This window comes from Spermophilus citellus (genome assembly GCF_964194105.1).
Source record: "Spermophilus citellus genome assembly, chromosome: 8".
Classification (NCBI taxonomy): domain Eukaryota; kingdom Metazoa; phylum Chordata; class Mammalia; order Rodentia; family Sciuridae; genus Spermophilus; species Spermophilus citellus.
The window spans coordinates 64,943,250-64,952,667 of NC_138189.1; positions in this window are offsets into that span (position 1 = coordinate 64,943,250).

A 9,418-nucleotide genomic window follows, 5' to 3' on the forward strand; every position below is an offset into this window, starting at 1 on the left:
GGTAAAATGAAGAGACTGACCACTTGAGCTGGGAGTCTTTTGGCACTGAACGTTTGGGTTTTTATTATAAGCTATTCCGTACACGTCTTCCTTGAGGGGACTATAGTGATGGATGTGAAAACACTGCAAGTATCTCTGTGCATCAGCCAGATGCAGGAACATCCCCACCCTTCAGTGTTGGTAAACCAGTGTGGCATTCTCTGTAGTCTAAGTGGTATTTTATTGGAAACCTATTAAAAGGATATGAAGAGAAGTTCTTTGCCACTTTAGAAATATACAAAAGCTGGTGTAGGTGTGTGTTAACTCTGAATGAGATATAACAGGTCTAAAAAATGAATGAAGTTGTGGTGTCTAAGTAACCCTGTTTCCTCTAGTTCACTTCCTTGTTGTTGTTGTTGTTGTTCTGGTACCATAAAGTTAAAGATTCAAACCAAGATGTGGGATAAAATTACTTTCTAAAAATTGTCCTTATCACTGGGTATGATGGTGCACAGCTGTAATCCCAGTGGATCAGGAGGCTGAGGCAGGAGGATCTCAACTTCAAAGTCAACCTCAGCAACTTAGCAAGATGCTGTCAAATATATATATATATGAAATGGGCTGAGAATGTGGCTCAGTGGTTAAGTGCCCCTGGGTTCAATCCTCAGTACCTCTCACCACCCCCCAAAGAAATATTCCTATACATTTGAATGCCAAATTTTAAAGACAGAAATGAACCAGAGTGTCGCTGCCATATATCCTGGTCATACTGTCTTTTGACAAAGAAAATTTCTTGTTCCTTGGTATATTTGATTAAATTCTTAACAGTTTTTCTTAGAGATGCATTGATGAAAAAGGCTGGCAATTTTTAGTATCACTTCTCAGCCTCATATACAAATTAAAGTCTGTTGCTTTTCTTAATGTGAATCAATGCGTATTTAATATAGATTAAATACTACCAAATGGCAAAAAATACTTTAAGTAATAAAAATTTCTAAGTACCAACTAATTACAATTTATTTTAAGTAGCAATTGATATGATGATACTACTACCTAATGAAAGATCTCGGAAAGTCTCTTAGCAATGGAAAGAGATTTCACTGGTAACTTTTTCCCAGGTGACTTTATAGCCATCATTCAACCTCTATTGTACTAAGGACATATTATGCTAACTATGGAAAAAGTTTTATTCCCAAAGAATAAAGAAAGATTGTTGGGTGTCGTGGAACACACCTGTAATCCCAGCAACTCAGGAGGCCGCAGCATGAGGATTGCAAGTTCAAAGCCAGCCTCAGCAAAAGCGAGGCGCTAAACAATTCAGTGAGACCCTACCTCTAAATAAAATACAAATAGGGCTGGGGATGTGGCTCAGTGGTTGAGTGACCCTGAGTTCAATCCCCTGTACCAAAAAAAGAAAGAAAGAAAGAAAGAAAGAAAGAAAGAAAGAAAGAAAGAAAGAAAGAAAGAAAGAAAGAAAAAAAGAAAGAAAGAAAGAAAGAAAGAAAGAAAAAGAAAAAATTGGCATGGATGAGAAGAGAAATTACATTTACAAAATGCCATGTCCTAAAATTCATGCATCTCTCTCTCTCTCTTTCCCTCTTTTCCTTCTTCCCTTCAGCCCTTCCACTCTCAACCTTTCCCTAGCCATTCTGCAGTGTGGGAACCCACCCCACACACATATATACACCGTCATTTTATAAAGGAGTTCTTTTTTCAATAACTGTTATCTGGAATTCCAATTAAGGGACAGCCAATGTTGATTAGTATTTTAAGAATATTTTATTGTAACCTATGTAAATAACATACAATTTACAGAATTGGTGTTGTAGAACTTAAACTGGAAGATTGGATTCCTCACATCTCAGGACTACAGTATTCCAGGTTAATTTTTATATTCACCTAGCTATATATTAACTGTGGATCATTTATTCAGTAAGATAAATTTTTACCTAATATTTCTGTATGACTCCTTGTCCATTTAATATTTTCATAGATAATCATATGTGAGTAATACTATCATCAGTCATCTTATAATTTTTAAGATATAACTATACTATTCCGTTTAATCTTGCTACTTTCACTTTTCTCTGTGCTAACAAGTAATGTCTGGACATTGGCTTCTCGTTGAATCACGGTTGGGTTAGAGAATAGCTTCAGCACACTTAATGTATAAGATTAAATAAGTGATTAAATAAGAAATCTTGGGTAAGTCTGACTTCTTTGTATAACTTTTCTTCCTCTGAGAGCTGTGTTTTAATGTAGTTAATAAGTGATAAAAATAATCCCCTTTTTCTGAAAACGAAGCCTTCCCTTCAGCTTTCCACACTAGTTTCTGTAAATGTTTTAGATGAGAAATGCTTGTACAGTAAATGGCAATTAAAAAAATATATATATATATTATATATGTATATGGAAAAACTTTAAAGATGCTTTTAATTTATTTAATAACTGTTGCCTTCCTATAATGGTTATAATTTTCATCATTAGAAAATGAGAAAAAAAAAATCTTTTTTTTACTATAGTTCCTAGATGCAACATGAAATTTGGTTCTTTAGTCAAATCCATATAAAGGGTGTATTATAGTGAAACTGTGAAGGACACTTCACTACTGATGTGCTAAGCTTTGCTGAATTTGTATCACTTTTCTCCAGTAATGAAGAGCTTTTCATTATATCATATGGAAATAAAAATTGCTTAACTGAATATTTCTCCTTTTCTTTCTCTTCTTTGAGAATGACTATTTCTTACATGGTTTAGACTGTGCTACATTTGAAAAGGGGTCATTTGCTTAGGCACAGAGTTGAACCTTTTGAGATAGTATCACGAATGGGGCCTGGTAGCTTACTACCAACATACATGATTAGCTCTGTGGAATAATACTGATATATACCCATAACAAGAAATATCTTATGTCTTTCTAATTTGAGAAATGAAACTTGAATTGTTTCATATTTTCTTTTCTTTTGTTACCTACAAATCCCACATTTTGTACTTGGAGATTTGGGGTTTTAAAGTTTTTATTTTCTGGATGTTGGACCCACTTGTTTAACAATAATTTTATTCCATCAGTGTTTATTACCATGTCCTGTCCATTTTAGACTAAGGAACTAAATGTCACTAATATGATCACTGAGCTATTTTTCAGGCTATCAATTTCTCTTTAAGGAAAAGAGGAACAGAGGTTTAAAAGTAAAACATGCTTTTGTATTATTTTAATGTGTTAATCTATCTCTATCAAACTGTGGTGCTTAATTAAAAATCATAACTTTTCAAAACTACAAGACATTTTTGAAAAATTATTTTGAGCAAATTCCCTAACCTCTCATGGCTTCAATTATTTCATGTATAAAATGAGGCAATGAAATTCTTGCCTCATATGGTCCTTACAAGATTGAATGAGATAACACACATGCATAACTTAGCCAAATGCCCAAAACAGAATGACAACTTTGTTAATAATAATCCTTCCTTTTATCCTATCTTATCTAGTGTTTCCATTCTCCAAGTGAGGAAATGCAGACCTGTGCTGACAGACATCTGTTTGGATGTCTATATCCATCATGCCCCCTCCAGAAACTGGTCTCCCCCCAACCACAACAGGAAAGGGTTGACACATAACAAAGATGGGCACCTGACAGAAGCTGGACCAGTAATGGTGAAGTTAGGAGGTTATTTAGCAGCATGGATGGTGATGTAAGTCCTGTTTTTCACTAGGCACATTGAACAGTTTGAAGCCAGTTGTAGACTGAAGAATGAATTGGGTATAGATAAAGCTTTGGCCTTGCAGATAAAAGAGAGTAGCTGCCTTCTTTCATGATGATATTCCAGTTTTTTATATTGTCTCATAAATTCTGCTTCCCACCCTTGGATTACATTAGTTATTCATAAAAACAAAGTATCCACTCTTACTAAAATTGGTTTGAAACAATGTTCATAATTTGCAACCAAACAAATAAACACACACACACACCCATACACACACACACACACACACACACACACACACACACGCCCTCAATTGAACTGCTAAGTATGTACAGTGCTATAGGACGACCTACCCCAAAATTGGTATTGGAACCCTTTGAAACATTATGGATACAGCATGATCTTTGAGGTCTTGAGTTTGAGTCCTGACTTTGTTGGTTACCACCAGAGTGATGTGTGCCTTTGAAAAATATTGATGAGATCTTCATTTTATCAGGGTGGTCAATTCTGTAATGAATGAATACTTCCAAAAGAGTCACTGTTGCAATAAGTGCCTTATTTTCCATGCCAGAGGATTTCCCTGGAATATCTCTTGGGATTGGTCTCTAAAGCTATTAGAAAGCATGGTTCAGCTCAAGGTTGAGATCTGGAACTTTGCATCCACATCACTCTAGAAGTTATTTAGTATTAACAAACATTTTCCACATTGTACAAACATCTACTTTTGTTGATGAAAATGAGCTTGATGATATAAAGCATCAAAAGCTAAACTGTCCACAGTCTCAGAAACTGGAAGTTAGCTGTTTATAATTAAAAATAAGTAAGTATTGACCAATGAAATGAAAACATACAACAGGAAAAGGCACAATTTTGTAAAATTATATACTTAGATCCATAGCACTCAAAATTTATGAATGTGAGTTTTTACCTGCTGCTATTTATTTATTTATTTATTTATTTATTTAATTGGTTGTTCACAACATTACAAAGCTCTTGACATATCATATTTCATACATTAGATTGAAGTGGGTTATGAACCCCCAATTTTACCCCAAATGCAGATTGCAGAATCACATCGGTTACACATCCACAATTTTACATAATGCCCTATTAGTAATTGTTGTATTCTGCTACCTTTCCTATCCCCTACTATCCCCCCTCCCCTCCCCTCCCATCTTCTCTCTCTACCCCATCTACTGTAATTCATTTCTCTCCTTGTTTGTTTTCCCATTCCCCTCACAACCTCTTATATGTAATTTTGTATAGCAATGAGGGTCTCCCTTCATTTCCATGCAATTTCCCTTTTCTCTCCCTTTCCCTCCCATCTCATGTCTCTGTTTAATGTTAATCTTTTCTTCCTGCTCTTCCTCCCTGCTCTGTTCATAGTTGCTCTCATTATATCAAAGAAGACATTTGGTATTTGTTTTTTAGGGATTGGCTAGCTTCACTAAGCATAATCTGCTCTAGTGCCATCCATTTCCCTGCAAATTCTATTATTTTGTCATTTTTTATTGCTGCATAGTACTCCATTGTGTATAGATGCCACATTTTTTTAATCCATTCATCTATTGAAGGGCATCTGGGTTGGTTCCACAGTCTAGCTATTGTGAATTGTGCTGCTGTGAACATCGATGTGGCAGTATCCCTGTAGCATGCTCTTTTAAGGTCTTCAGGGAATAGTCCGAGAAGGGCAATATACCTACCTGCTGCTCTTTTGAACACACACACACACACACACACACACACACACACAAGCATGCACGACTTATGGTATGATCTTTAAAACTGAGTTTGAGTTATAGTTGTTTTTCAGTTGCATTTGGTACAACCCCCAGATACCAGCCAATGCTAAGTTCTAGGCTTGTGCACTTTTCTAAGATCTTTTGCCTCCTGGCATTCATTATTTTCACTTGGTGATCTTCAAAATCACCTTTTGCTCTAGCATATCAGAGTCTGTGATCCAAACATCCATATTAGATCACAATTCACAACTCACTTTTGTTCTGATCACCTTAGGGGATCAGGATCATCTTAGGGGAAGAAAACAACGACATCCATCATGATACAAGGGAAAGTGATAAGAACTGGAGAGAGGTCCAGGAGACTGGATCATCTTTCCTCAGTCTAGAAGGAGATTGTAGGTTCTATCTCACTTCTATCAAGAGATTGTGAAACTCTTCTACCATTCATACCCCTATTTAAAACATTCATCCACTCATTTTAGTTGTGAAAATACTTTAAAAATATCTGAATTCGAGAGTATATTATGGGAGTTAGAGACTCAGGCTTGTAGCCAAACAATTTGCATTTGAGTTCAAACCCTGTTGTTTGTGAGTTGTGCAACCTTGGGCAAATTATTGAATCTCTCTCTGTTTCCCTGTCCTGTCCTCATGTGTAAAATATGAACAAAACACAGAACCTGCCCTATAGTCTTGTGAGGGTTACTTGAGTTATCACACATGAAACATGTTGCTGTTCATGGCACAAAGTAAATGTTCTATAAAGTTAGCTATTTAATTCATACAATGAACTTATATTCCGGGAATATCTTCACTGGATTCTGAGTAGTGGTAAGCATTATGCTCATGTTACTGATCCAAGAGAATAACTGACCCATCCTAGGTCAGAGCCATGCTAGGTTTGTCTGGCTGGAGTTCAGTGGTAGATTTGCCTTGATTGACCTATTCATTTCCATTTTCTCTCAGATGCCTCTGCTTAAAGAAAGTCATCAGAGAGAACATTCGGCCTTTGGTTTAAGGCCGAATGTTCTCTTGGATATGTGGATGCTGATAGAAGTTCACTGGATTAGATAAAGGGGAATGAAGGAAAGGGGAGGGATGGGAATGGGAAAAACAGTAGAATGAATCGGCCATAACTTCCCCAAATTCATACATGAATACATGACGAGTGTAACTCCACAGCATATATAACCACAAGAATGGGATAAAAATTGGAATATAACATGTCAAAATACACTCTACTATCATGTATATCTAAAAGAACAATTTTTGTTTTAAAAAAGAAAATTATCAGAGTTATTATCTCGTCTTCCCTCAGAGTTCTCAGAAGCTTTTGAAAATAGAAGTATCAGAGATGGAGAAAAAGTGATCTTGAATAATGGCAATGTTTGATTGGTGTTTGGATCTGAGGCTTTCCTCCTGAGTTGAACTTCCCTGCTAATTTTTAGGATGACTTCGGATGGTAGAGAAGGCTGTACTAGTTAGCTCACTTCTTGGAAGATGGAAAAATATGTTTTGAATACAAAGTTCTGAAAAGGGGAAAGCCAAAGAAGGGCTATCCTGCGTATTCTCAGTTGCCATTTCCTAATGTCCTTAATCAGAAAAAAGGACACAGAATGTTGCTCCAATACTGTTTCCTCCTAAAGAGTACAGGGGACTCTTGTTCCTGTCTGGGAAGACTAGAAGTAGGTTATTACTAAGATCCTCCTCTTTGCCCCTTGCTACAGGTTGGGGGTCCAAAGGCTCATGTGTGGGAAGCTTGGTCCCCAGCATGTGTGGTTACAGTGGGAGGAGGAAGGACCTTTGAGAAGCAAAGCCTCACACAAGTGGATTAGTCATTGAGGATGTTGCCTGAGGAAGGGATTAAGGTAGTGCTCCAGGGAGCCTTGTTAATTACCTTATGAGGAGATTATTATTAAAAGCAAGACTGGCCCCTCCTTGCTCTCTGACTTATTTCTCCCCATGTGATCTCTCTTGCATGCATTCTTTTTTTTTTTTCAAATTTATTTATTTATTTATTTATTTTTATTATTTTATTGTTGGTTGTTCAAAACATTACATAGTTCTTAATATACCATATTTCACAGATTGATTGGAGTGTGTTATGAACTCCCATTTTTACCCCGTATACAGATTGCTGTGTCACATCAGTTACATTTCCATTGATTTACAAATTGCCTTTCTAGTGACTGATGTATTCTGCTGTCTATCCCATTCTCCACTGTCCCCTCACCCCTCCCCTCCCCTCCCCTCCGCTTCTCTCTCTCCATCCCCTCTACTATATCTTGCATGCATTCTTACCAAAATGCCATCTGCCATGATGTGATGCAACCAGGAGGTATCTTGCCAGAGCCAGCACCATATAATTTGGACTTCAAACCTCCAAAACTGTGAACTGAATAAAGCTCTTATGTTTATACATTATCCAGCTTTGGTTATTTTGTTTTAGCAATGGAAAATGGATTCATAACACTCCCTGTAATCCTGCCATAGGGGAAATACTGATCTTCCCTATATCTCATTAAGATTGCAGACCCCCACAGACCAAGAATACAGGTACCATAATTTTAAATCTCATCATGCCCCCTTGAGAAATGTGGATCAGTGGAGGAATGAGCCATTTCCACTCATCACTAACAGGATCATTGCTTCTTCTTCCATAAGGAAGAGCTGTGAAAGAAGACAAAGGAAGCATCTTCTACTTAATCTCGTAGTGAATAGGGTGGAAGTTGAGCACTCTTTATGGAACAGGGAGGAATGGGGTAAAACTGATTTTGATAACATATATTGTGATATAAAATGCCTCCTATCACTTTTTATTTTAAAGTGGACATTTATTATGAACCCCCAAAGAGCAAACATTATGAGTAATCATTTCGGGTAGTTGCTGTTTCTGTTTTACTTTGTTTTTATTCCCTAAGAATTCTCTTCCCCTTCTACTCTTCCTATTTTATCCAAGCCCATCAGAAAATGTGGGAAGAAAATCCATCATTAGTTTTCCTCAAGTCCAAATCCTATATTGTCTGGGGTTTTGAGCTGCTGTCTGTAAAGAAACAAACTCAGTTCAAGAGATGATCAGAGGCTGTTGATAATGCACTAGGTCAGAATGTGAACCTTTACTTTTCCCTCTCTGGTCAATGTTGTCAATTTTAATTGGTGACAACTTGGGTTTAGTCCACATTTTTTCTGAGGCACTAAAAAAAAATGCCCTGAAGATAATAAGTACTCCAGTCTCCAGAAAAGTTAAATCAGTGAGTAGCAGGTATGTTCATCCTTCAGGTTCTCTTCCTCCCAGATCCCTCCACTCCACACACAATCAGGGGATGGGGAGGGAGAGAAAGAGGGGGCGGAGAGATAGAGATAGAGAGAGAGAGAGAGAGAGAGTAAGAGAGAGAGAGTAAGAGAGAGCACTCTGCCAACAGCATCACTGAAGTGTGATGCAAGTGTGATCATGATCTAGCCCCTTGCTCAGAACATCAGCCAACTACATTGCCAGACTTAGCACACTGGCAAACTGCCATGAGGTTACAGTCAAAATCTCCCCCTACCTCATGGGGGCTCAGGCCAGATGGAAATGCAGTGGTCTAGAGGAGAGGCATTTATGTCCAAGAACCAGGGGACAGAGCTTTCCCCAAAATGGACTTACTTAGGAGAAATAGTTTGGTGTTTATAAAACTTTGGTCCTGCTTTCTGGAGATTTCCCATCACTTTAAACATTTACATATAGACACATGAATAAATATGGATTTTTAAAAAATGGGTCCAGTGTATGTAGTTTCATGAAATCATTTGTTAGAAATGGAAGAATTTAATGACACAATATCAACATTTTGGCAACTGAAACAATCACATAGACAAATATTGGATGGAAGCTGGAGTCTATATGCTGCTGTCAATAGCAAGAATAAGAACACTCAGATCTGCGGGTGATTTTTGGATGGTTTTATAATGCAGAGGTAGATGGCATGCCTGGCTGCAGGTGGTGGAGTGCATCA